Source organism: Bombus vosnesenskii, unplaced genomic scaffold (genome assembly GCF_011952255.1).
Source record: "Bombus vosnesenskii isolate JDL3184/JDL3185 unplaced genomic scaffold, Bvos_JDL3184-5_v1.1 scf7180000013266, whole genome shotgun sequence".
Classification (NCBI taxonomy): domain Eukaryota; kingdom Metazoa; phylum Arthropoda; class Insecta; order Hymenoptera; family Apidae; genus Bombus; species Bombus vosnesenskii.
In genome coordinates, this window is record NW_022882926.1 from 3855891 (window position 1) to 3877669 (window position 21779).

Here is a 21779-nt window from a genome sequence, read left to right on the forward strand (position 1 = left end):
GAAACACATAAATATTCCGCTGCCGGGGTTACGGTCTCGGTATTAACCAATCTCTGCGTTCCACGCAATCTCGAGCCACGTGTTCCACGGATTAGGACAGCCTAATCGCATTTCCGAATAATATATTACGTACCTTTAAACAAGCAGCGTCTGTACGTGAAACGAATATTCTCCTTCATTCTTGTCCTAGTACATCATCCCCTATCGCGAAAAAGGAGAATTCTTCTTTTCTAATATTTTATCCGCCGAAAATACGGGAAATCAAACTATTTTCTACGGAGCGGATACAGAAGTAAAGATTTGTCCATCCGGGTGACACTTCTGTTCTATTTCGTAGAGGAATCATAGAAATGTGGATGACGCAGGGATATAAACGCGTATCTGATTCGCGCGGGTTCGATCACGAAACGATCACCTTCGTTTCGCTTTGATACAAAGACACGGATATGATAAAGAATGGCTTCCATCCGACGACGTGCCGTGGAAGATCGATCAAAGCTAAGCAGATGAAATTTTTCATCGATGTCTTCTGAATACGAAAACGAGGTCGAAATCATGGGTCCACCGAAGAAGCTTTGTTACGTTTATTTTATCGTTTGCTCTCCCAATCATTCTTCTTTAACGATCCTTCTTCCTTATTCTCTCTATTTTAAATTCCATCCTCTGGTGTAACACGCGCAACGCCATTCACTGATCCGGTATCCGTGCTTGTTACCAAGAGAAGCAACCTTATTCTTTATCTTTTATATACGAATTTATACATTATATACATTAGCTCGTAACATTTCCCTCAGCAAGAAGTTCCACAACATATTTCAAACACGCTAGATTCCCTTCGATGAAATACAATTGCACGATGAATCGGTTTTGCAAAATTCCTTTAAAAAGAAGGATAAATACGCGAGTACTATACGTACAAATACGATTAAGGGAGTGTGGTATGGCAATGCGAACGTTTCGGTATATGCGTATGTACGAAAGCCTGGTAGAAACGCTTCTCAACGTAATGTAGGGACAAATCGCGCAACTGTACGTCTACCACGAGGTTGCCGCGCTACCATTGTAATCTGAAGTTGTGTACGAGGGTGGAGACGACGATGGGGACTAGACGTCTCGTATTAACCCACCAACAATGCAAGGGATACGAATGGTTAGCGTAATTTGCTAGTGTCGAAATTCGCGACTGTACAGTCTCTAGGCGTTTCACCCTTCCTTTCTGTCCCGTGGAGAGCCGCTACCACTACACAGACCCAACGATACGGTTTCCCTTTCGATATTCACATGCTAGTGTCTCGTTTCGTACAACGTGATTCAACCCTACCGTGCTAACGTACGATCTTCTATCGGTGCATATAGAGGGCAAGACACTGATATGATGAATTAAATTTCGCACGTGAGTTGGAATGTTCGCGGTCGTAAAATATCTGTAGCGGCACAAGAGTTAGAATTCGATTCAAATCATGTTGTTGTTTTGCTTCGGAGTATAAAGTTCGTTAGGTTACGTATAATGTAAGAATAAACAAACTCCGAGCAAAACAACGTCGCCGCTACATGTAACCGTAAAACAAAGATAAATTTGAATCTTCCGACTTTCCCCCGACTATTATAAATAAACGGACGCGATCGCAAACGGATTATTATAAACTGCGACCAAACGACTTTATACACACCGTTTCGCGATTAGGACATTGTACTGACAATTTTAAATACATTAACGATTTCACCTACTAGTAATTTCATCATTCAACTCCCTACATATCCATCGCACGGAAAAGAAGCAAGAGGCTAATTTAAAATGCGGTTGTAATATTTAATCATGCGTCGCGCTCGGTGGTCTCTGACGATACTCACAACCATTGTAATTCGAAATCCTTCAAGCTAAACTCCGCGCTTCGCATTAACTGTCAAGCCTTAGGGCTGAGTAGTTGCAGCAATTTCGTACTGGAGGAATTTGCAGCAGCTTCTACCGCGAGATACTCGCGTAGAATATCCGTTAAGTTTTCGAGGAATTTGAATTATCCACAGGATATCCTGGCTGCGGATACCAACTTTTCGATTCCTGTAATTATATGGCATCGAAACTTCCCCTTTGTGCAGCGACTCTGCCAGCTTTTCGACCACAACTGTTTTGTTATCCCCGGTTCTATCATTCGAACACTTTTCAACTTTTCTCGATATACAGGAATATGTGGAAATTCACCAGGTATTACGTAGTTTTGTTAAACGTTACACGAGTAGGTTTAAGCGAAAGCGGTGCGACCGGTGACGTTCGTGAACTCGTTAATTTTAATCCACGATGTCTCATTTAAAGGCTTGTGTGTATAAACGCTGTCATCTGATTTAAATACGTTCCGAAAATACTTCAACGGCGTCAAAGAAACATTGCTACACATATATCACTTAAATGTCCACGTTTATATTCCGACTCGCATCATCCGCTTCTTCTTGATCCTCGTGCATTTACTACCTATTTTCCCTTTTATGGACCGTGTGCTACCTAATTTATCGAACTGTAACTGTTCTTCTACTTCTTTTTTGTTATTAACTTATTTATTACTTTTCTGTTTTACTTTCTCTTTTGCCACGTTACTCTGCGACCTTGTACGATTGGTTTTATCTATTTTTGTATTATTTTATTATGTTATTTGTATGTTAACTGAATTAAATTAGCTGGACAAAGTTGCGGTAAACGCTAATTACGCTGAAATCAAAAAGTAAGTGGACTGTAATGTCGTCCACGTAATTTTACTTAGTCACAGCTCTGAAAACTTTCGTTGAAACGATCACGCCTGCTGGAGAGTCAATTAAAAGTCAACAAGATAGTGGGAAAAAGTTTCTTTAGGTATTTCTCAAACACGAGCCGATAAGCGTCACACGACGAGCAGACACGGATCGTAATTTTGTCATGGATTTAACACGTTGCTTCCGCGTAGAAAACGTCGAAAGGAAAACAGATTGTCCGGTCTATTAAAATTAAAAATTATATTTATCGTCGAAATACGTAATCGAAATACGTTGTTAGTGTAACTACATAAACGACTGACGATAGATTAGAAAAGGAAGCATCGAAAACCAAACCTTGTTGCCATTGTTTTCGCACGTTCGCGGGGAGACACGATCTCGAAGAAGCGCGCCAACGGGAGTCGTAAATTCCCGTTACGATTTGCTAATCGACGCCGCGAATCGTTCGATCCCTTATTTCTTTTGGGATAATAAGGGTAGCTAAATTGAAGATAACGCTACTAACAGGTTATTATATGTTTTCACAATCCAACAACTTCGGTGTAACACAAAATGTACAGTAAGTATAAATCACCGTGTATTCTAACAACTTGTAAAGAAGATAGTTACGCTGGTGCGTGTATATAAGATGAGTGAATGACTGATCTTCGGGTGTAAATCCGGTCGAAGGATGTTGACTGTTCGAAGGATAGAAAATCAGTGATGTTCGGAGACGATGCTGTGGCGGAGGAAAGCTAAGGATGGGTGTGTCTAGCGCACGGGACCATCGGATTTGTTGGTGACGATTTTGGCTAAGAGAGTGAGGGAAATAGGCTTCGTTGTTAATTGGTTAAACGAAGGTTGGTGGACTAGGAAGGGTCTTAGCCGCCCTCGATAGAAAGTGGTTAGTAGGAGGAAAGTTGCATCGTACGTTAGAAAAACTAACTTTCCCTTGTCAAGCCGTAGTAGACAAAGGTCTTTAGAAATGATTCGGAAAACAGATGTTTGTTCGGTTTGAAGGACCTCGACTAGGAAATTCCTGAGATTTATGGAGGGTACTTAAGACTACTGAGGGTACGCAGTAAGTATCCGAAGACATCTGGTTGCCATCTTGCCCGCGGTGTGTAGCCTGATCTAGGTAGAGTGTTACGCGACGTAACAGCCATTTCCATTCAAACACGTGGCAATTGTCTCGAGTGACAAATAAAGTTCCGACGAACGCTTAAAGCTTTTAGGAAGAGAAAAGAAAACGCCGGTATAACGGAAAAGTTGTTCGGTAGTACCGGAACTTATCACGGCAATAACCGAAGCGAAAGGGGTACGTGTTTGATTTACACTCGCACGAATGTAGTAAAAAGTGTTTCTCGCGATCCTCCTTGCTTTTACTCCTTCGACTCTCGAGAAGAAACAACACCGGATTGTGAACTATCACTACGTCTTTGCTCGAGGTTGGCTGAACTTTGACGGGATGCGATATAACTCCAACGACGATCATGGACGCGCACTAGGTCTTTTCTTCCTTTATTTAACCGAAAATAGTCGATAGCACCTGCTCCAGAAGCTTTTGGATTTGGCAAACGAGCGCGTTTACTATCGTTAAGGTGAATGCCATGGGGTGATTTATCCTCTTTACTTTGTCACGACACCGACCAAATCTCTCGTGGGTGGGAGACCAAGAACCGACAAGAAACGGAGTAAAACGAATCGTCCGCCTTACAGGATCCTCTTATCCTTAGCAGCAGTGCGAGGACAGATTGAAAAGTTCTCGTTGGCAGAGTTTATCCCTCTCTTGCTCTGTCGTTGGCACGAAAATTCGTCGAGGCGATCGAATTGATTATCGCGTATCTTCCCTTAATCGCATTAGACGTTATTCGTTCCTGGGTTAACGAGTTAGGTGGGAGTGATCAGAGGATGAGAAGGAAGTCTCGAGGAAACGCATCGAAATCTCTAGAAAGATTTATTTCAGCAACTCGGCACGCGATTGTCATCGTTGCGATAATAACGAGACAACCCCGGATCTTGGCGAGGACAAAGCTTCGGCGACAAGAACCATTAAATACACTGGCCACCAGGTAACCGACTAAAGAGTAAAAGTACAATAGATAGGCGACAATTTTATGTAAAGAGTGGTTTAACGAATGGCATTGTTATCATTTCGAGATGAAAAATTATGGAAGCTCTCAAAGCGAATAGTGGTTCGGTGGAGGGGAGCGGGGTGAGAAACCGTGGGACAGAAATGAAAAGCGTGAGAAGAAGCGGGCACCTGCTGTGTGGGTAAATCAATAGCTTCTTCGCAAAGAATGAAGAAAAAGATGTCTGAATAAGTACTCGTGGTTTCTTTGTCCGCTCGATTATTCGTCCAGCGTCGATTCAATGGAACGCGACTTTAATAAACCGATCTTGAAGATTCTTGAATTAATACTTCTCGCCTCGTTTTAATCTTTAGATCGAGCCTTTCCCTGTCGAGTTTACTCTCTCGTTTTACATACTTAGTAAAATCAAACCTCGTAAAAACGTCCAATACGAATGAAATGTAAAAAGGTTTGCTCGTTCGTTCGATTCATTGTTTTATTTCTGGTATTTTTCTCGCGCCAGATAAGCCGAATATTAATGAATTTATATTTTTCCTATTTCAAAGGAGGAAATGTTTCAAGTTAAACACGCGTATTTTGAACACTTTAGTAAATTGCTGATGCGTAACCATGGAATATTTTTCTACGGTGCAGTAACTTTTACGAAATTATTATTATGCGTGCTGCTTTTAGTTTCGAATAAAATCGAGTACGATATTTAGAACGTACAAACTTATTCATTTCTGTTTTTAGCAACGGTTAAAGCTTACCCTAAATAACGAATAAGGTTAATAAAAATATTCTAGCGAACAACGTTTTGCAAACGCATAAACCATTTAAAAATTGTTATTTGGTACGCACACTATCTCTGCTACACGATGAGAAAGATTGTCGTATCAAATCTCGATCGTATATTATAAATATCGGTGTTTTTCCACCAAAATCTGACGCGCGGCCGATACTATTTTTTTATAATTTATAGCGTGTTCCATTAGTTTTATTCGCTTTGCTCCTTTCCTTTGAAGACTGCGAATCGAAAAAGAAGGAAAAAAAAAAAGGAATTGATGCGTGGATATTCAAATTCGATTTGTTTGTATTATATCATATTTCCCTCCGATGAATCGTTTCAGTGGCTTCGACTCGTTTAATTATAATATAGATTTCTTGATTATTGTTTATTATCGTTGATATTCTTGTAACTTAATCGAAACCAAAGGAAACGTTGCCTTTACTGATTTGTTATAATTCTTGAATTTTATCATTCTGAAAAGATAACAGAATACTCGGCCAGAGTATATAAAAATTCTTCAGAAACATTTTCTTCGATTTATTTGTTAATGTTGTTACGAAGCCCTTTTTTGCGTTTATACTGGTAGGGTGTAACTTACCATGCGATTTACTCTCTGTTATGATTCACTCGATTCGAGGAAAAACTCCATGTGCCTTTTCCAAGGAAATGTTTATGCGTGTTTTTTTTTTTTTTTTTAATGAGCGAGCAACGTTCGCGTAGAATATTCCAAAATGTGGTTTGAGAAAGAAGCAAAGAATAATTTGTGTAACGTTGGTTATGCCACGCGATATGGAGCTATATAGGTGCATATTTCGAATGAAAAAGTGCAATATTTTGCTGGATAACGTCGCCATCATTTGTACCTGTTGAAGCAATTTCGTGTACACCGAACGTTACCAGGACAGCGCTTACGATTGCTAGCCATTTCTATCGTCTTAAACTTCGACTTTTACTGCGACTTTTCTCTCGCTGCAAGACTTTCCGTTGTCGGAAGAATTTTTAACGATGTCACTTATATCCTAAAATAACAGAAAGGTAGGACAAGAGTTTGATAGTGACATCCGTCACTTTGTTTTTTAATGGTCCCTTTTTTATAGGGCGAGTAACGATCAAGCACGAAATAAGCAATAACGCCGATATCAACATCGAGAATTCTAGTCGAAGAGAAATAGCGGCACCTCGTTGAAACGAGGCAAAAAAGAGGATGCAGAAAAAGGACGGACAATATAAAGAAGAGAAAGGTCCAAACGAGAGGGTAAAAGGAGAAAAAGGTAAAAAAAAAAAATTATAAAAGGAAGTCGAAGGCAGAGGAAAGGAGAGAGAAGAAGGGCGGATAAAGAGAGCATAGAGAGGAGGGGTTTCACAGGCATCTCGTCAAAAAAGATGAAGTCACCGTGGTTTTGGGGCGGCACTGAGAAGAGGGGTGGGTGAGTTCTTTAAGGTAGGAGGCATGCGCGGTGTCCGGGGGTGCAGGACGCCGTCAGGGGGTTAGTCGCTTGCCAACAACACGACGCGCCGCTCGTGTATCGCGATCGTTCGACTCCATTTGCCGCGCACTGTCCTTTCGACTTCTCCTTTGCTCGCGTCTCCTCGCTTTCGCGCATTCATCGACGCGTCGAGCGTTGTACGTGATCGCGGTACACTCGAACGCGGGATCTCCAGTTCCGCGCTCGTCCTTTTCCATCATCTTACGCGAAACAGCCAGTCGAAAGTTTGCTTCGAGTGCACAGACATTAAGGAAAAGTTTCGATTCGATAGTGCTAGGTGTTCTCTGTCGTCCGCTGTATTCTCACACGTAGCGAGATACTCTTTATCGTTTCTTCGAAAGTGTTCCTGTAACAGTTACGAGTTTCTTAGGAGGTATTATGTGAAGATGAGAATCCAGATGGAAAGGTCGAGGACTTTGGGAACAGATATCCGTTACGAAGTACGGGAGCTTGCTTTTCCTTGAACTCGTGATTCTGAAGAGCGTAGCCACCGTCAGCGAACGTTGGCAATTGTTTGACACGATGCGCGGATCGAGGTGAACTTTCGCGGGAAGAAAGTGCTAGTGGACTAAGGTGGTTGCGGAATTTTGTCGAAATTTTTCCGGTCGAGGATCAAGTTTTATGGTTTTACACGGCACCGATGCGCTTTTCTGCCCAACGAAACAGTGCTGTGATACAAGTGGCCTAAACCTTGCCACAAGAGTACTGCAACGTGTTACCGCCACTGCAGTGAATGACGCGAAAAAGTGTACGTAACTTCGATCGGCCTCGTGTAAGACTGCATCTCGTTGCTTTTTGGATCTTACACGTTACCAACGAGCAAGATAATCCAGGTATCTCTTTTTCTATTTCTAATTCAACCGAATACTATTATACTTATTCTTGTAATTTGATGTTCCTTGTTATATCCGAATTAGGAGAATCGGCGATGAAAGCGTCGCAACACGTTGATAATTTGTTAAGTATATTCGACAGTTTGATAGATCGTTGAAATGGAAACCCTTTAACACAATTCAAATGACAGCTATTTCCTCGAGAGGACAGGAATTGATTTAAGAGATTTTATCCAAAGGAGATTGAAATCGTATCGCGATACGAACAACTTAGCTGAGTAGTTATGTACAAGGGTATACGCACGTAATAGGTTCGTAATACGTTAGTTATAAAGCGAATATACCATGGATACTTATACGCGCGGCTAACTCGTGCAAATGCATTATGTAATACAGGCATACATTGAAACTAATTAGATAACTTTGTTTTCCGTTTAACAATGAAATTGCTATATTACCTAGTAGAACGTGTACTGCACACGGAGCATCGATGCATGGGTTAAGCTCGTTGGTTTTGTAATTTAATTTCGAAACCCCGCTCCAGGCTAGGATACTAAAGCACAACTAGAGAAACGGAGATAACGTTTCTACATAGAAAACATAAGGCAAGTTATCAGAGATTCTACGCGAATTTTCGCGCTGAATAAGCAATTCGCCCTATTCGCCGAATAAGCAGAACTTTTGGAAATTTACGCATATAAATATCCAAGGGAATTTCTTTAACGACGAAATTGACGAAAATTCGAAAAACGAAAAATGTGGAAAAACGACTTGCTTGCGAGCTCTTGCAATTTTCCAGCGATGGACAATATTTGCGTTACGTCAAAAATATAAAATCGAGGCTTCAACGATTTCGTTAAAAATGCAGAAAAATTGATAACGCGTCGAGAGATAATTGTTTTTATTTTTCGCATCGTGCAACAGTGTCCATCAACGTTGATATCGATATCAGCAGGCATCGTGCGTCTTCTTTCTCGCTGGGATTAAATGAGTGACATTCTGTGCATTTAGTGCCCGATTTAATTGAAATTGAAACGGTATTTCGTACATCGTATTGTGCTTACATGGCGATGTGCTTTCCGTAATGGTCGATTTTATTTCACCATGGCCGATAAATACTATAATTTCGGGCCCTGCCACCGCAATTACCGTGAAACGTTAGGAGGAACACTCACGATACAATTTCGTACGAAATGTTGCCGTAATTCTTCGTTGAAGTAATTGGAGAGGGAAGTTGGCAGTTTCTAAGGGAAAGATTCATTTGATAGCGGCATTCCGCAGCATCACCGGTATTATAATTTTCGAAGAAAAACGACAACCACATAGAGAAGATTTTGAATAACAACGATTCATCTTCATTCCTGAAGTATAATTTTGGCAATTGCTTTTTATCGATCGGCCAGGTCAGATTACTTCGAAATACATGCTATGTCCACGTTGGCGAACATTGGAGATACTGTTTCGTGCTATGTACTGGTTCGTGCAATAGCTAAAGAACGGATTAGGCCGATCGGTGTACGGCTACTTCAGAATCGATCAATCATCGAGGATTTTTATCGTTTGCCTATCTGAACTTTTGTCGTTCGAATAATTATGCAAATACGATTTTCTTCGCGCGTGCATTGCCGTGGAATTTAATTAATGAACACAAAACTATTTCGTATTGGTCGGATGAGGTCGTTCGTTTTATTAGATCATCGCTTCTGCGAGAATATTAATACCCTATCTATGACTACTTTCATGGCGTAAAAATTTTTTAACGCTGAGAGAGATATTTTAACATTGATTCTATCGTTTGACTTATGTTACGGGACATAAAATATTTCCCTTTTTGATACTTGATTTTTACAGCGTTGAATAATCGACGTATCGACGATCGATCGTATTAATGAATGTACATACATCGCTCTGAATAATTGTTCGTTAATTACTGCATTCCTGTACCATGCAATATTAATGTAGCTATTACTGTAGAAACGTTTTGGTAAAGGTTGGTTCGTTGCTCTTTCATTCGGAAAAATTCATCGAACAATTTAAATGAAGTTGTCAACGAAATGACAATAACTGATATCGTGTGGCTAGCATGCAATTAACGTATTAATTAAATGTAGAAATTGCTGGCACGTTTAATAATTGCCACTTCTGTATTATTATCGGCCGAATAATAATCGTACGAAATTTTGCAACGTAACTACGTCCAAATGAAATTAATATAATAGATGATACGTAAAACTTTGCGAAAGCAATGTGAAAAGCGAGATGACGGAATGAAAGGAAGGAAAAGGGATACTTAGTCATCTCCGATGATGTCGATGTCGGAACTCGTGTCGACGTGATTGAGGGAGAAAGCGATGGACGTTGGATAATTAATTACTTTGATTGCTATTAGAGAAGAGAATCACGTAGGCTGCCGCTTCATTCAGCAAGCCGATCGTCCTATGCATTTGGTCACGTTGTTAATTGCCATTTCATTTATCTGTGGTTTCATCGGGATTTCCGCAAAAAGAAGGAAGAAGGAACCTCGTGGATAAATGTCGTCCGAAAGACTTCGTCGATAAGAAGGTTAAAGTTTCCATTAGAAAAATGTTTTCGTCGTGAATGACTCGACCGGCAGGGCCATTTGTTAAAGAGGTGTAATAAAAAGACGATGTTTTTCATTTTCTTTTTGGTTCTGATCGTGAGTGCTGTTTTGTCACGAGAACGCGATCCGGAGGTGTCGATCGTAACAAAAAATTCGATTTCATCCGACGTTGACACCTGAGAGCCGATAATGATAGATGATTCCCTTCGGTCGGCTCTTCTTTCATCTATGAAAATACTAGCAGCCAGCGTAGCCATCTAATGGAGATCGGCTGACAGGAATTTTTCTAATGGCTTTTCTTTTTTTATACATACCTTACGAAAATTACGGTTGAACACTGATATCGTCGTGTTTCCCCTTTTTTTTGCCAGAAAACTTGTCGGACGTATGGAATTACGTTATTCCTAATAGGTCACCGAGTTTTATCCGGTTTTGTGGATATTCGGCTGGTCGTGTAATTGGACACAGATGCCGTGGTGGCTTTCTGAAAACGTAGATACGCGCAATATGTACATACGTATAGATTGGAATGTACACATGAGCCGGAATAATCAAGCGAGCTTTGCGTTTTATTTTGCCCGCTGTAACATGCGCGAGGCGTATCGAGGCGCCGCGCCGCGCCGGATAAAAATTATTCTCTATTAATAGTAATAGTGTTCGGATATACAGCCGCCGGAGAAATCCCTGATAATGGAAAAATACAGAGACGCGGCGGCTAAACCCTTTGGTAATGTCGCGCCATGCCACGCCACACCGACATCAGGTCAACTTTCGAATTAGGTCATAGATAGAAGAGGATGCTCGGTATCACTTTCGCGAGTGCATTTGAATATGTATGTAAATTTAAATCAATTAACCTACAATAATATATCGAAAATGCGAGCAATATCGCAAGAATATGTTTGCCATCGTACACGGCAAGTGGTGACGTACGTACACGGTTTAATAAAACCTGACATTGTTAATCTACGTTAAATGATCTGTGTGCGCGTAGAAATAAAGATACAAAAATTATTGGCCCATTGTCAGAAATATTGATAAAAAGTGGCGCCATCGAGGGATTCGGTAAAACGTTCGATGCTTAAATTTAAATCGCAAGTGGCTCGTCGACGTTAATTTATTAAACCGTTACTCTGCGCACATTGATTTCGCGTGAACTATTACGTTGTGCGCTACTTTCGCATTAACTCATTTATTATAAACGCATCGTTAACCGTGTCACGATATAACTATGTTGAAAGGTAATTAGTGCATCGTACAGCAATATGTTGCATTTAACGATATAATACGTCGCTCCATTCGCCGAATAAATTACTTCCTGTCGGTTTAGATAAGCTTCTGACTACTGGACGCATCATAAATTTCATAGGAAAAAATTCTTTGTTCTACATCGCGGTTAATCTAGGAAGTGGTCGAGTAATTATTCTACATCCGCTTTATCCCTAGCAACTTTCTTTAATTCGGCCCACCCCGTTTCCCGGAACAAATCAACCATAGATTTGACAAGCATACCTAAATTACATTACAAAGTCTCGATGACGAAGTACAAGCAGCTGCAGTAGATTAGTTCCCGTAACTAACTATAATTGCATCTGTCGCGGTACCGACTCCTCCGCTCGGTGTTTCTTCTCGAGTGCTCTTTGATAATTAGGGGAAAGTTCGAGTCCAGCTAACGAACTACGGATCGTTGTTACCTACGGTCTTGGGCGGAACAAAAGGTGTAACGGTAATAAAGGTCGTACAACGATTGTAATAAATGAAAGTGACGCAGAAAACCACGATGCAAGTAAGATATACAACACGACGAAACAAAGATGTAAATAACAACGGTGTAACAATTTGAAATAAAGCGATGAAAAATGGTAAAAAAATAGAGGTGGTAGATGATATTATGCAAAGAGGAACTTTAACTTTGAGAAAAGATAAAAAGCGATAGCGGTAGAACGAGAGACATTCGAACGTTCTATGTTCAAAGCGCTTGATCCAATGAATCGGCTACAAATAACGTATTTTTGATACTTATCGCTCGCGATATACTTACCTAGACTCTACGGGTGCAATTGGGCTGCGTGTTCTTGGCTCGCGAGCCAAAGACGCTTCATTATTCAAAGACAAGAGCAGTGTCGTTAGGTGACACGACCGCCGCTATTACCTCTATTTCCGTCATTCTCTTCATGTGGTTTATTAGTTTATTGTATGGGCGAATTTACTCGTTCATAAACGTCACCTTTATCCTTTGTATTAGCAGTAATCTTACTTGTTAAGTGGCGCTTTGCGCACGAGTTTCTGCACGTAGTATACCGGGCACTCGAAATCTCTTCTATTCGACTTTCTACGTCGACAAACCTGTGCCTTTGTTGTGTGCATCTACAGTGTTGAAAAACAATCGTAATCTAAATTTAACAGTGCATAAATGTACATAATAAATATTTACAGAAGCAGATATACAAAGGGAAAAGGAAATGGTAATTCCGTCTGGAGTAGAAAGCATTTCGCGGCTTTAAAAAACATTGCACATATTGGTCTCGCACGACTTGCTTTGCTTCGATAAAGCTGGGTGATTAAAAAAAAAAAGAAATAAAATGCTTGAACGAATAGGAATATGCAGAGATCGTAACATTTCGTAGTTCATTCGTTGTTATTTTAATGGGATTACGGACGATAAAAGCTGTAAAAATTGCCTCAAGAATATCGTTATTATCGCAACCAAATTGCACGTTGGAAAACAAAGATCTACATGTAAGCGAGAATTTGCACGCGAATCAAGTATAAGCGAAGATTAAATGGCCAAGAATTTATTGTGTCTGGACAGTTGGAATTGGCAGCAACGTTAATAACGACTAACGAAATCACAGTGACAAGTCCTAGAAAGTGGCCACCTCTTAATTACGATAGATTATCTTTGTTCGCAATGTCCGACGTTGATAATAATTTTATGACACGACGCGAAAACGAAACTGCTCGTTAAAACGACTGTAAACTAGCGGTAACTCTCCTCTGTGACGTTGGTTTGAAATTGAATCCTTTATAGCTTGATTGTTCAACCTTTCTGCGAATAAAAAAATTGTTACTCTTAACGAGCACCTTTGTTCTCAGCTTTATTTTCATCAATGGAATACAAAAGATTTTCTGGCATTGACGTCACGGGCAAATTTATTTCCAACTTCGATCCGGGTATAATTACATCAGAGGGAGAACCAAATTTCCCACTTCCCTCCCACAGAGGGAGAACCACTTTTCGCCAATTCATTCTGCGAGACTTACCCAAGAAGGGACGAATATAGAACACACGGAAGAAAGAATTTCGAAACAAAAAAGTCACTACAATACGTCGCTATGAAGTCAAGTTCGACGCGATGAATATCGAGGGAACGATATTCACGCCGACGGCTACCACTTTTCTCGATGCATCGATGCGATTCTCCTTTTAAACAAAGCGGCGATCTTAACCCGCATTGCAGAACCTCTTTTATTTCCTTGTTTTCAAGCCGATATCTGAACGAATCTCGAAGTTCCTTTCCAACTTATTCATCTCTTCCCAATTCATTGTCAAAGAAATTTAAAGTCTCCCTCGAACTTGTACTGTTGCTACCGATATTTTATTTTCTGAATTTAACTGTCTACAGGCGAACGATTTTTATATTTTTCTTTATCGAGATACGATTCCCTTTATAATTCGATATCGTTGTATCAGGTGTCGTCGTGATTTCACGTTGGCTGGTTTTTTCACGAAACCGTACGAAGAAAATGCGAAGGGTTGTTCCTCATTCGAGATAGAATCTACTCACCAGGTGATATCGCGAATAGGTGAACGTAAACGAAAGTGAAAGGATAAAAGGAAAGAGATAGGGGATAGAGTAGTATCCGTAAGGTTGACCCCGTGATATACGATGACCATTACGAGGATCCCGAGGAATGAGAAAAGCAAGAAGAGACCAGCTTTTGTACACGTATGTCAACTTCCTGGCCTACTGGGAAAACGTATTACTGTAATTTTACGTGTAAAAGTTATTATCTAAATTTGTCGGAAAATTGTCTGCCAAACTTCTAGCCCCGTATACTCCGTATGCTAGTTGGATTTTCACCCCGCTACATCGAATTCTGTTCGATCTATGCAAACTAAATTAGCATCTGCCGTGACTCGTTGCCCGGTTCGTGCTATTTACGAAAAATAGATAGGTATATCTTTTCAGCCACCTGATAATGCGAATAACCCGATTTTACCTTGGAAAGTATTTAGGTACGTACATACGTACATCGGGATGAATGCGCGGGCGGATTTTTTCTTTATCGATGCAGCGGCAGTGCAATGCGATGCTCGAACCATTCGAACATTTGCTCGCAAAAGGTTGATTCGTGAATGTGTTTAAATAGACGTTCCATTCACTTTTCGTTGATTCATGAAAAATTATTAGTCGGATGAAACGGTTATCGGATCGAAAAAACGGGCCAAATTGCAATTTTTCTCGAACACGAAGTGACCTCCTGAGAGAAAGCAGATGGCGTGACGAATATCGCGTTCGACTGGTAATTACCAGCTGGAGGGTATACCATGGGTAATCAAACGATCAGACGTTGCCGTTCCCAGCGGAAAACCAACCCTTCGTGCCACCTTGCGTCTACATATACATCCTGTCTTGAAACCAGCGAGAAGACTTATCGGATCTCGCTAAATATGTCAGACCTACGTCTTCCGGTATCCGGGAAACCTCATCGAAAGTGACTTTATTCGATATCGATTTGCTGTTCCTTCCCCTTTCATCGATCGAACAAATTGTTTTCATACCGTTTGCGGAAAGAGGCCGAACTTCCGAAAGACCTCGTTGTTAATAAGATTCATAGGCCGTTGTAACTCGTCTATATTACGTCTGGGTTACCAATCTAAGTCATAAAGAATGCAATCTGATTATTTTTGAAGCAAACCACCGATGTATTATTTGCTCTGTCATCGAGACATATATGTCTGGTTTCTGGGTTTAGATCGTTCATGACAGGTAACCACGTTGGAAGATCGATACGAAAGTTGGACTCGTAAGAATATGTCCTTTTTTGAAACGTGAATAACGTGACAGGATCGATAGGCAAAGGCAAACGTCGAACCAAACCGAATAAACTTTCAAAAGTGTACAATAACTGCGCCGATGGTGGAACTCTGAACGAATCTTTTTCCAACTTCGTAGAATGTTGACAGACAGAATCGTTGATCGAATGAGTTGTCGCAGTGTTATGAATTAAATTGAAAAGTCGATGAAAGGCACGTTTCTTGGTAATTTATTTATATTATGTGCATCATAGCGTTTCGCTTTCTTAAATATTTCAAATCTCTGAGCTCGTCTGCATTACATTAACGACCGCGGAAATTGCACTTGACTCACGAAAGAAATCCAGATTCTTGCTCTTGCAACGAATAATCTAAAGCAGTCGCGCACACCTTTCACACCTTTCATCTTGCAATTTCTTCTGGAAACAAACAACGGTGCCAGTGAAAAAACTGGTAAAGTACTTACTCTATGTCGCAGGTATCTTATGGATTTGGTTGGTCTTGTTTTTAATTAATGACAGTACGAAGATAATGCGCGAAGATAAACGATTTCTTTTTTCTTGAATCGTTAAAAGTAATTTCTGTTGGCGTTCGCCTTTCGTTGGTCGAAGCACGAGGTTAATTGGCAACGGGAATGGTGATCAACGTGCCATGATTAGTGAAACGCGCAGGATGATGAAATTAATGAAAATTTGTGAGCTGAACCGGTTAAACGCGAACACAGGCTGGTAAACCGATAGGCTTTGGCCGACTTACGCTTGGTCGGAACAAATAAAAGAATAGAAATTGCCATGTTTCACGAAGGTTAGGCAGGAACGAGTCGTTATATCGCAGAGGTTTGAAATATTCGATGAGTCAGCGCGCTTTTATGGGTTCCCTTTGAAACACCATAGCCTTTCGCGGTTAAATATAAATATAACCGGCTAAATCCGGGTGAATAGCCCCTGCTCCAGTTTGAGGTTAACGTAAGTCGTTAATCCACGGTCGTAATCCAACGCGCGATATGTAATATTCTTTTGCACGGATTTGCGACGTAATTTGACGAACGATGTAATCTATGGAATTAATCCAAGACGGTCTAGAGCAACGTGTATAGGATCAGATTATGCGGAATTACGACCTCGAGGAGGGAGGAATCGTTTGCGAACAGCCCGGTCGAATAAAACATGCAAGATGAGATCGGATATACGTAGGGGATGATCCGTTGACGCATCTGTCGTGCTTATAAGGGATGTTCCCTGTTGTAGGCCCCATGAGACAGTGAAACACGACCCATATCGAACCGCGGTTAGTCACGCGTGTCAAATGAGCAAACTTAAACAGATTATATGCCGATTGCTGGATATTTTGGCTGAACCACGTCGTCGTGAAGGGAGCCTGACTTTTGCGATTTCGTCGACAGATGTGCCGGCTAATTTCGTGTCCCTTTTCCCTTTTTATCGTCCCCGTTTTACGATGCTGAACACGGTGTGCGTTTAATAGCATATTACAGGAAGAGAATTCCACTCTCATTTTCACTTCACGACTGTCTGCGTTAGTATCGGGAATTGGTTTTATCGGACTTTTAAGAACGTTGTAGGAATTTGTCGTTGCAGCAAGCGAAACAAATACGTTAGAAGAGAAGTTTCGTAAAAGAAAAGCTTTTATGGAAACAACGAAACGATACGTAATGTGGGTTTACTTGTTTTAAAGTCTAGTCACGAAATAAACACGGTATATATGTTATCAGAAATGGTGCAGATTTAATAGAATGTGTATAATATTTGGCAAACTTCTGTCTGACAAACCGGGCCGGATACGAATAAGGAAGTTTGTTCAATATGATAGAGGAGCAAGTTGCATTGTCTTCGCCGAATATTTCGAGAACGCCGCGTTACTTGCTCGTTTCGAGATGGATGAAGCTGATGTATAAGTGGTGAAAGCACGAACTCCTTTCATTAAATAATTATTTTCAACCGCCACACGTGTATACATCTTCAACGGGATAAACCGAGAAAACCGACGATACGTTTAAAAGTATAGGAGCAACTATTTTGCCGAATTTTCCTTGATTCACAAACGGAATACATAAGACTGAGAGAAAAATGTACGGTTCGAAGTACGCTTCATATTCTATTCCCTTTTCCTTTCGTCTGATCCTTTAAAGCTGGTAACTCGATAGTTTGAGCGATAGTTATATGCCCAAGGAAAATGACTCGCTGCCTAAGATCAAACGAGCATCGTGAGAACTAACGAACTGGATGGGTAGTAACACCACGACGGCACAGAAGCGTCTTCCTCGAATTCAAGAGACTTGGATTTTCCGTTTAATTAGCCTCGGGTCAAAATCAACGTAACTTATTATCCGAAGAACAGTGTTAGAAAGTTGGATCGATAATGGCAACTAATTTCAATTTATCCGTTCAATTTATCGTTACTTTTTCCAGTGGCCTGTAAAGCAATCCTCGCGATAGACGAATACATCAGCGGTTGAAGTCCGCATGAGCGTGTCGATTCTTTTGATTTACCGAGTACGCCGAGATTGCCTGGCAAAAGTTTGAGTTCAATCTAGACTTCGTTGGCGCACGTTGCGCTTTGATTAATAGAGAAACGCAAGCCTACGCTTGGAAAATGTATGGTAAAAACGTTGATGAAGTTGCAGCGCGGTCAACGATCGTTCCACTGAACGCATCGACCGATATAAATTATTCGATGGTTATAACAAAGTAACGCAAGGGTAACCTTTGACACAGGATGGTTTGGAATCGAAACCGAAGTGCCGGAACGGCTGCAATTAAAACTGAATGGAACCGGCGCGATCCCACAGCCGATGCTATCAAACAAACAGCCATTAAATGAGAATTCGGATTCGATGTACCCAGACGTGTCACGAGAAGTTGGAGAGAGCGCAGCACAGAATTCGCAGGCTGCACTCCTTTCACGGTACTTGGAACGTAGTCTGAACGTGATTCGATTCGGTACACTTCGCCGGATGACGTTCAAGAGCCAGCAAGGGCTTGAAAGATTGCGATAAAATCCAATGATTAAATTTTAGTCGGCTGTGAAGAGAAATGCTACGTTTCGATTTTGGATTGCGCGTAACGGAGATGAATGATCGTTCGTTAAAGTAATTCAGTACAGAGAATAACGGGTTTAACGGTAGAATGAAAGTTCTGAAAGAATGCGTCGTTTTAATTCCCGGCGAAGCGATTCAGCGAATGCACACGCGTTCACGGAAGAAATGCCTGAACCTTCTATTATTGCCCTTTCTTTCATTTCGCATAGCTTAGCCAGCCGTGAACAGAACGATATTAACTTTCAACGGGTTGGTACTTTGATTATTATATACGATTCCCAACGTTTAAAATAGTATAAGACTATACCAAAAGAAGAAAAAAGAGAAAAGAAAATAAATGTTTGATACGGATTTACTGGAAGATATTCACAAACCCTAGAAGCTTAAAAGATAGTCCACGAGTTTACCGAACGAACCTTCCAATCTCAATTTTTAAATTCTCTTTAAAGTTCCCTTCTATCGCGAGCTAGAATAAACCAAACAATGAAAAAAAAACAATATACACTGCAAAAATAAATCGAACAAGATGAGGAATTTTTCCGAAGATTTCGTTCGAACTTGAGATCTCTGAAGGGATTTTCCGCACATGGTAGTGAGGTGATAGTGATCGGGGTGATAGTGCTGCTGCTGGTGCATGGGTGTCGCTGTGAGGTACCGCTGCTTTCTTCTCATTTAGGCGTCGTGGAAGAAAAATCGGACTACGGATGCCGGGATTTAAACCGTGAGCAACACTCAGCCAGGCGTGGTCCAGGAATTGTATCCGTGGACCGCAATGTGCGTTCGAAATATCGATGTTCATGTGTCCTGCAGTTTACACGTTGACACGCAATTAGCTGCGTTCTTCATCGACCCACGAGTCAAGTGATCCACCGTTCAGGGTAATAATCGTCTACACCGTGTGTATGGGGCACACGCGTCGACGCGTCTCTAACTCAATCAAAGCCAAGTTAAAAAAAAAACATACCAAGTACAAAATACCCTCTCCTGATCTTTGATTGCGGCAAGAAGATACGGATAGGTCCCTCCGAAGAAAAATCGGATTATGGGTGCCAGGGATTTGAACCGGGATACTGAACGTTTGTAACCATTGCTTTTTTTTATAACGTTTTTTATAACGTTTTATAACGTTTTTTTATTACATTTGTATGTTGTTCACAATAAACAATGAACTTCGGTTGTGGGGTGGTTTAGGCAAAAGTACCGATACGTGACGGTACGACATAGTCATACAATGTTTTGTGTGTCGAAATTACAATTTTTAGCTTACTATTTTTAAATTAGATTTAAGTCACTGTAGAGCGGTGCTTATATACGATATTGTTTTTTTCTTCCTATCTCTGTCCTGGAAATCTGGTCACAGAAACAGGACAGTGCGCTAACCACTGCTCTGCCGTCGCCCGGTGGTAGTTTTGCTGTCGCGTGCCGCTATAGTAATGTTACGCTACGAGGCTTACTATAGACCGTGTCCCTAACCGTCGCTCGTGGTACTACAGCGTCGCAGACAGATCGTCTTATACTATCGGCAAAATATATACAATGTAGCGACAAGCGCATAGTTGTTATCAAGCAACGAGTTCTAAAAACGTCGATTCGCCTTCGGTCCGTTATTGTATCTACACAAAGAAGGTGGCATACGTGACCATAGGCGCGAACGGCGGCGTGACCCGTGCGTGGTGGAGACAAAGAAAATGTCGAAAGGGAAATTAGTATTATTTGAGGATTCAAACGGAATGTATCGTGAGATTTAGGCGAATAAAATCCAGGTCGCTTAGTCTAACGAATACATCGAGAAATATCATAAAGTCGGGTCGAATTACTGTAACAAACTAATTGTATTCATCGTTACATCATTTGTTACGTGTTCATCATAATATTAAATATTGTTAAATATACAAGTTTATATTAATCCATTTAATTCAGTGTTAAAATCATTCGAACTACCTCTATTATCCTAATCGAAACAGGGAATCGACTAATTCGCGGTGTCGATTATCAGAATCGTAGCGAGAATTTATGCCTTTTGCTGATGCGTTTTCCTCGCGGTCGCGTCTCTCCGCGAACGGTCGTAACAAGTAGTTCTACATCAAAGGAGCAACAATTACGTAAAAAATTCATGTAAACAATGACCGTGAATCTATTTGTACGCGTATGTGAGCTAAGACGAATGATTCGAACGATATGTGATCGAAGACTGGGCGAATGTTAATGTTAAAGTACCAGTTATCGAGTGAAGAACGATTTTCGAAATGCACGTAGAGATTTGAGAATGCATAATGTCACTGTGACATGTCAGTGTGAAAACTTGATCATGCGTTGCACGACTGCGTATTATGCGTGTGAAGAAGGACTTCCTTAAGGAAGGATGGGATGTAATCGACAAGGTGTTAGATGGAGTTATAACGTTGTTAAGAATAGTGCAAATCATTTGTTGCTTGAATCTATCAATCTTACGAATGAAATTTACATTAGAAGCTTTTTTTAGTATGCGTGCAAAATGATTTGCTGTAGTGAATTGATAATTAAAATACGGTAGTACGTATCGCCGAGTAATTGATCTGCTTTATGATCAATTTATCTTTGCTATTTAAAGTTCTATTCGTAATATAACAAATACGATAGAATAATTTGCGTTCGTGTGAAGAGCAAGAAGCGTCATTATCGGTTTGTACAATTTAATACAGTGGTTAGGAAGCAAGTGGTGTGACCAATTATCTAATCATCGAGAGACCAATCCTGATTTATACAAGTGCTATTAATTTGTAGCCAGAGTCGCGTTTCGAAATTGTTACGAATTTCGAATTAATCGGGAGATACCGAATTTTATTATGCAACTCAATCGATTTGTTAATCACGTTTCTTTTCGCATTTTTACAAACTAGTAGTCATTTTTTCGTTTTTCAGAACCGACAGGAAATTCTGATACGCAGTCTCGTTAAAAAATGAAACTGTTTTCTGAAGGCTGTTAATGAACGATACGCGCTAAGAGTATACTGCATACCAATTATAATGGTTTGATGAATTATGGCGACGAGATTTAATTGAAGAGCGTTTGAGAACTCTGTCATAATGGCATAGCTATTAGTCCAATTCGGTGAATCACCGAAGGATTAACGCGAAAGGACCCAGAGCACCATCCCGAGTAATCTCGTTCGGTTTGATTTCACCTGCACACCGAGATCTTACGAGACATGGTATGTAG

General features: G+C 40.6%; 1 protein-coding gene and 1 non-coding gene across 3 annotated transcripts in view; one reads left to right on the forward strand and one right to left on the reverse strand.

Moving 5' to 3' along the window:
* Positions 1 to 4214: 4214 nt before the first annotated feature.
* LOC117243588 (zwei Ig domain protein zig-8-like) overlaps positions 4215 to 21779 on the forward strand; it is a 46062-nt gene continuing 28497 nt past the window's right edge. The window contains exon 1 of one of the 2 annotated variants that reach the window (XM_033511230.1): positions 4215 to 4793. The gene's annotated coding sequence lies outside the window, so the exon portion shown is untranslated. Of the gene's footprint in view, positions 4794 to 7063; positions 7904 to 21779 lie in introns of those variants that run through there. The other variant, XM_033511228.1, reaches the window with a different exon arrangement.
* LOC117230376 lies at positions 19307 to 19461 on the reverse strand. The gene has a single exon (XR_004492774.1). It is a non-coding gene; the product is annotated as a 5.8S ribosomal RNA (ribosomal RNA).